The sequence below is a fragment of the Anneissia japonica genome, unplaced genomic scaffold (genome assembly GCF_011630105.1).
Source record: "Anneissia japonica isolate Jap-2015-1 unplaced genomic scaffold, ASM1163010v1 scaffold287800_len1627635_cov199, whole genome shotgun sequence".
Lineage (NCBI taxonomy): Eukaryota > Metazoa > Echinodermata > Crinoidea > Comatulida > Comatulidae > Anneissia > Anneissia japonica.
In genome coordinates this window covers 805524-813097 of record NW_022731299.1, presented here as the reverse complement: position 1 = coordinate 813097, position 7574 = coordinate 805524, and the positions used below count along the sequence as shown (strand labels likewise).

The 7574-nt window shown below is 37.2% G+C and overlaps 1 protein-coding gene across 1 annotated transcript in view; it reads left to right on the top strand.

Moving 5' to 3' along the window:
* Positions 1 to 7574, top strand: part of LOC117115311 (centrosomal protein of 128 kDa-like) — an 84808-nt gene that overhangs the window by 10635 nt on the left and 66599 nt on the right. The window contains exon 2 of the mRNA XM_033259051.1: positions 1490 to 1527. The gene's annotated coding sequence lies outside the window, so the exon portion shown is untranslated. The remainder of the gene's footprint in view (positions 1 to 1489; positions 1528 to 7574) is intronic.

Here is a 7574-nt window from a genome sequence, read left to right as displayed (position 1 = left end):
TGTTCATATTTTTGGAGCCACGAAACTGAGTCACTCGCGTCGACTAGTTAGGCCATAGGTCCATGGTTAGGCATGACTAAATTTAAATAGTCTTCCCTAATAAAACGGGCCTAAAATATTTAGAATAGACCCTAGTAAGGCAATGGCAAAAACAATTAAGCTAAGACTAGATGGCATACATACAAATACAACAAAACTTTAACTTTCCAGTAGGATGGCTCAGGCCTCGCCTGGAATCTGGTAGTAGGCCTAGCCTAGACTAGTAGGGGCTTGGCCTATTTTTAAGTTCTTACTTACAGAGGCCTACCTTTTTAACAATATTCTACCCTAAAGGCCTAAATCTGTGTAGCAGCTAGTGGTGAGCAAGGTTCCAAGTAGGCCTAGCCTACGGTTATCAGTCCATGTCGTTCTCAGCAGGCCAGAACTATTATTAACTGTTTTAATTCAAGTAGGTAGCCAAAAGGGAGCTGGAGCTTGTTCTAGTCGAGACATCCGCATCTTCAATTTTGAAAATTTACCAAGATTGATTAAAATGCATGAGGTTAGCCAATCACGTGATTTACAAAATCAGTCATGCATACGATATCCCACATCAAATTTGATGTGGGAAATTGCACGCATGAATCGTTTGCCCAGGCCCTAATTCGAGAAGAAATCGAGTATGGGACGCCAATTAAATTAGGTATGGTGCGCACTAAGTGCAATAAAGAGTGAGTAAACTAAAATTAGGGCCTGGAACCCAGGCTAAGTTTATATATGTAAAATTTTCTCTTTTTTTTTAAGTCGGTCTGTGACCAAACATATTAATATCAATATTTCATAAACGACTTTATGTTTTGATTTTTGTAATATTGTCAATTAAAAGTGTGTGGGAAGGAGTATAAAATTTACTTGGAATTTCAGATTTACTGGTTTATCTGTAATATTTGAACAGTTTTTTACCATTATGAATGCCTTAAAAAGTCGGTCTGTGACCATGGAATTGCCCTTTTGATCATATAAACAACTTCCCAAATAACAAAGCTTCTGGTGTTGATTGCTCATATTATTAATTTATCTTTGACCACAGCAACATTTCCGTCAAACTGGAAAGTGGCAAAGTATTTTTAAAAATGGAGTTACTGAAAATGAAAATTATAAGCCAATTTCCGTTCTACCGATATTATTGAAAGATGTGTTTATACAGTAGAACCCCTCATTTATGTACAGGATGGGCCCAGAGGCGTTCGTAAAAATCATCCGTACGTAAAATCGGGGTTGTGTGATATTTTTTTACATCTCCCTGGTGTGAAATTCCTATGTATTTACACTACCGATATGCTAGGCTGGGCAGGGCTATGCCTGGACTGGAATTTTGTTAGATTGGAGCCAAAACTCCAACTTGCCCTCAAAAGAAATTCAAAATAACGATCATATTAATGTACAGTACTATACATTTGTTAATGTGTATACAAACTTTATTAATAGTCCTATATGACTTATTTTTTAGCTTACGAAGAAACACAGCCCCGCTGGTGCCGCAACAAGGTGAGTAACGCGACGACGTTTTTCACTCGATCCATGTGCTTGTGGCGTCAAGTAAATTCCTGTACAGAATACAGTAACCCGGAAACCATGGGTTCACTTATTAAAGCAGAAATGACAACATTTTATAAATAATGTGTGTATAAAGTAATACAAACAGTCAATTTTTAGTGCTATTTTATAGATTACATCGTTTTTAAAAAAAACGTGATTTTAAATACCTGCCAAGAGAGTTTGAGGGCGTCCTTTTGATATGTAGAAATTTTACAGTGACGTCATTTCGGGTTTACACTTTACAAGAGTTTTGTGAATAGCGGTAGATTCTATGCTTCGATGGTTTCTTTGTTTTAACTTTTAAGCTACTATTGTTGAAGTTTTAGTTTGTTTTTCTCCATTGTTAAAACAATGCCGTATTGTTCAGCTTTTGGCTGTACTGATACAACAAGTAGCGGAAAGAATCGAGAGAGAAATATAGGATTTTTTCCTTTCCTAAATCACCCATTGGGAGGAAGGCCTGGATCCACGCCATTGAGAAGGAAGGATTTTGTACACACCAAACATGCAACGGTATGTTCAGACCATTTCAAGAAAGATGATTTCTCGAAGTACCCACCAACACTGCGTGAAGTTTTAAAGAAAAAATTAATTGGAAATTGAAAGGCCATACATAGAAGGTTACCCTTAGCCATCGGAAAGCAGCAACAAGGGTCCAGAAGATAGGGGTGCGTTTCGAAAACGTAGGCGAAAAGAAGTAAGTGTAACTAAGCCTAGGGCCTATGCCTAGGCTAGTAGGCTATAAAATAAGATTTACGACCTAAGCTAAGTCAAACAGAGATACCGTAATCATTTTAATGATAGTTGGCTGCGCCTATTAAAAATTATTCCATGACATAATGGTTGCTGTACATGGACATATCATATAGTACAGTATGGACAGTCAGATTATTTTTATTGTGTACCGAACTATAGCAGTAAATATAATTTTTTTCTTCCATCAATTTATTGAGACTAGTACAATAAATTTAGTTTTTTGTTTTTAAAATAAATTAAACTTAATCAAAAATAATTATCAACACATAGAAAGTTAAATATTACTACAAGTAGTACTGTATAGACCTGATCATAGTATAAATGAGTGGTATGGTAGCTCAGTACGACTAATACTACCCTAGTGGTCTTACGTTCTGTTCTAATTTTGGTAGTAGAGAGAGCGTGAAAGAGTTGAGTTTAGTTTTTTTTCTTGACAAATACTTTGGTGTATGTTTTGTGGTTATTATTTGTTGCTTATAAAAAATATACACATAGTCATAATAGCATACTTGATGATTGTAATTTATCAAACCATAACATTGATCTGAGGCCATAATTATTGAATATTCTAAACTTTTATTCATTTATCCTCATGGAATATAATACTTAGCTAAACAAAAATTATTTTACAGAGTTGCCGATAATCTTATTTATAAGCCATAATTCAAGTCTTATAATCCTAATTTGTTTTTTTACAGAGAGCTACCACAGGCAGTTTCCAATCGATAAAACAAGAATTCAGCTGCAATAACTAACATACTCAAAGCAATCAATTATGGACTTTTCAGGTATTGAAACCCTACATATTGTTGGGAAGGAAATGCCTTCCTGATAGCGGACACTGCACAGGATGGAAGTATCTTTCGGTTGCCCTTTCCAAGTAACTTCCAAATCCATGTTGTGAATCTCTGGTAACATGGCTGTATAATCCGAAAGAAACAAAAGATACAATGTGATTATTTAATTATTTACATACATACTTGTCCTCTTCGGGCCTGTGACGTTCTCCAGTCGTTTCTATCCATGGCGACTTGTTTTGCCTGGTTCCATGATCTCCATTCTAGGTGTCCCCTCTCTTTCTCCACTTTCCTCCGCCAGGTAGTTTTCGGGGCGCCCAATTCTCCTCCTTCCTTCCGGTTTCCATGTCATTGCTTTCATACAGTGATTATTGGTGTCCATCCTTAACACATGGCCAATTCATTTCCAACTTTTAATTTGTGTTTCTTTGCTTATTCTTTTCATGTTTGTGCATTCTAGCAGATTTTCATTTGATATCACATATGGCCATCGTATACCCAATATCCATCGTAGACATTTGGAGAGGAATGAGTCGAGTTTCTTGTTGTCACTCTCATTAATTTTCTAAGTTTCAGCTCCAAATAGAAGAACAGGTTTGACCAATGAGTTATATAGTCTTATCTTTGTTTTTAAGCTAATCTTTGTTGATCTCCAAATTTTATTAAGTTTTGCGAAGGATGTCATGACTTTCAGTATTCTGGTGTTTATGTCATCTCCTCCTCCTCCTTGTGTACTTACTGACTGTTGCTCCAAGATATGTGAATTTGTCCACCTCCTTTAACTCCTCTCCATCTATATTGATTTTGCTGTTTGATTTACTGTTGATTTTGAGAACTTCTGTTTTCGTCTTATTAATTTTTAGGCCAGTTCTGTTGGAAGCTCGGTTCATCTCATTTATTTTTTTTTGGATAAATTGTGAAGTTGGTGAAATTAAAGCCAATCATCTGCAAAGTCGAGATCTTCCAGCTTTTTCATAAATTTCCACCGTATTCCCATTTTGTTTCCCTCCGTTGACCTATTCACGTCACCTTGTTTAACTCCTGTTTTGACTTTAAACCATGCTGTTTCCTCTGTACACTCGTTATCTTCATACAGTACTTGAACCATCCTAATAATCTTCTGTGGGATTCCGTAGCTCTTCACTATAACCCATAAACTCTCTCGATGTACTGAGTCAAACACCTTTTCATAGTCCACAAACGTACAGAGTGGATTGCCATTCGACAACCTGTTCGATGATGTTCCTCAATATGAAAATTTGTTCAACTGTGTTTCTACCTTTTCTGAATCCCGCTTGTAGCCTGTGTTTATTCCTTCAATTTCGGTAGCATCCGCGAGTTCCATAACTGGATTCATTGGGAGAGGACGGTTTAGAGTTTCCTCAAAATGTTCTTTCCATCTTCTCCTTTGTCAATAAATTACCATCTTTATCTTTCACTGTAGTTTTATGTCTCTTTCTATCGTTGCTCAGTGTCTCTGTAATTTCATATAATTCTTTCATTCTTCCATTTGTTGCTGCTTTTTCTGCTGTATTTGCCAGGTCATCTGTCTACTTTCTCTTATCTTTTCTCATATTCCTTTTCACTTCCTTGTCTTTATCTCTGTATCTCCCTAACAGATCCTCCTTAATCCTTCTTGACTTGGTCTGTTGTGTATCATTCTTCAGTTTTCTTCTCTCCTCAACCAGTATCCATGATTCTCTTCTGACCCACGGTTTCTGTCCTTTTCTCTTGTAACCCAGAACCTCTTTTGCAGTCTGTGTATAAGTGTCCTGAAATTCTTGCCATCTTCTTTCCAAATTATTAGAACTATCCAAATCCACACTGTCTAGATTATGTAGAGTATCGTAGCGGTTTGTAAGTTTTATGGAAAACTGTCTCTTGATGTTAGGTATTTGTAATTTGACATAATCAAATCTTCTCCTAGGTGACTGTGTTTGTTGTTTTCTTTTTAATTTTATTCTGATCTTTGTACGAACAAGTAGATGATCGCTAGCAATGTCTGCCCCTCTCATTATCCGTGTATCTAGTATTGATGTTGTGTGTTGTCTGCTGACGAGAACATGATCTATTTGTTTGCGTGTCCTAATCCCCAGGTGAAATCCAGGTCTCCTTATGGATGTTTTGGTGAGGAAATATGGTTCCTGTGATAACAAGGTTATTGAGCCCACAAAAGTCCACAAGTTTATGGCCATTTTCGTTACTACTACCGATTCCATGTCTTCCTATAATCCTTTCTAATCCATCGTTGTCATCACCTACTTTGGCGTTCAGGTCTCCCATCACAATGAGTATGTCATGTTTGGGTATCTTGACAATCATCGTCTGTAGTTGTTCGTAAAAGATGTCTTTAACTTCTTCCTCTGCGTCGTTAGTTGGGGCATACACTTGGAATATAGACGATTTCAAAGTGTTTGGGAAGAATCTTCCATAAATGATCCTTTCATTAATTGGCTTTTTTTTTTTTTTTTCATTAAAGACTTTTCTGCTTTTCTTGACAACGTTAAGGCCACTCCTTGTCGGTGTAAATCATCCTCTCTTCCAGAAAATATTACTGTCTCCCCACTTGTCAGTTACACCTTCCCAAACCCAGACCATCTACATTCACTAATCCCCATAATGTCGATGCGATATCTGTTCATTTCCTTGGTTTAAACTGAGCTGATTTACCAATGCTGAATAATGTGCGAACATTCCAGCATCTTTAAGTTTAAAGTTTCTTTGGGCTTGGTCAAAGAGTTAATCGGCCGCTGAGCCTTCTCTCGGCTTTGGCACAGTGGTGTCATACTGTCCATATACACAATGTCCTTGTCCAGGGGTGTACGGACTGTCGCATTGCAAGCTCTATTTCCAGTTTCTGGTATTCTGTCACGTACAGTTTTCGTAATCAATGGTGTTTTATGGATACAGGTGATTAGCCTGTAGTCCAAACTCCAATTTTACCCACGGAGGACCAGGTTTGCTGTCTTTAGTCTGACCCCTACCCTCGGACCTATCCAGCATGGGAGACCCTTCCAGTAGCACTGCTACCGCTGGCTTAGCTCTTCGGGTCATTGGGGTACGGTTGCTACTCCACCACGACAAGGTAACAGCATAGGAGTAGATTTAATTATTTACATTGGTTTAATTTCTGTATCCTGGAGACTAACATATATATTAATATCCTACAAAGTAAATAATTGTGATAGTTGCATGCTTTCCTAACAGCACAGTTTGTGAATTTACCAAACAGAGTACAGTGCATCGGTTTTGTATACACGCTACATATTTTGTATTGTAAATTATTATGTTGTTTGAATAAAAGTTTGGTTTAAAGTAGTTGCATCTGTAGTTGTTGTGTTACAAATGAGGAATTTATTACCCCAGTAATAAACTTACTGATGTACAGGATGGTCGTCATCAAATGGGCCCTTGTTGTTTTACGTAGTGCAAAAAAATACCTCGAGCACATCCCTGTCTAAGCAATTGTTCCTGAAACCTCTGTGCTCCGTTGTACAACTCAATTGCTTTTCATTTTTTTGATGCATTGTGTCATTCTTGTGACAGTACACAGATCCTAAAGCAGTTGTGGTTGAACAGAGAGAGCACTTGCACCTGTATAGAACAAATACAATACTTATAATGAATGAATACTTGAAAACCGTAGAGCTTGGTTTGGCACATTAAGGTGTTGTGTTTAAAATTATATCCCCAACTCAATTAAATAATAAGTTTTCTATTACACGTGTACATGTAAAGAACACACACAGCCAGATGAAAAATAATAATTGAATATTCATGCGTGATGAGCCTATTCTCATGGGTAATTTTCATTTCTACCAAAAAATACCCTACTACCTAGTCTGGCTCTCCTTTACAACTTCAACAGCATCACTCACGTGATACATGCTTCCAGCTTCAATCACCTAGGCTAGGCCTAGAATTTCGTGAAGCTTAGACAGACAGACTATTGCAAATAAAAACAAAAATACTGTAATAATTTTTCTGTATTTCGCTCTAAAAAGAGTCGTATTATATTGTAAACATGAACTAGAGGGATGACACGAAATAGATTTTAATAAATTATAAACCTCGAAGCCAAAATGGTATTTTGTGATCAACATTTACCAGGCTACGCCTGCCCGCCGGTGAAGCAAAGCTTATTACATACGCAAGGCCATGTTCGCATTTGCAAGGCACAAACAACGAACATATCACCAAAAATTGCACATAACAGTTTACTATCAAATTTATTCGATTTCAATGACAAACCAAAAATAGCTGTATAAGGCTGTTTTAGTACTAACAGTAAGGTACCTAGGCCTTGCTTTTGTTAACAAAATCATTGTGTATACTAGGCCCGTATCCAGGTGGGTGCATTGGGTGCGTACGCACCCCCCCCCCCCAAATCGAAAAACGTCCACTAATTATAACCAAAAAAAATGTGACCTTGTTCCCAGAATC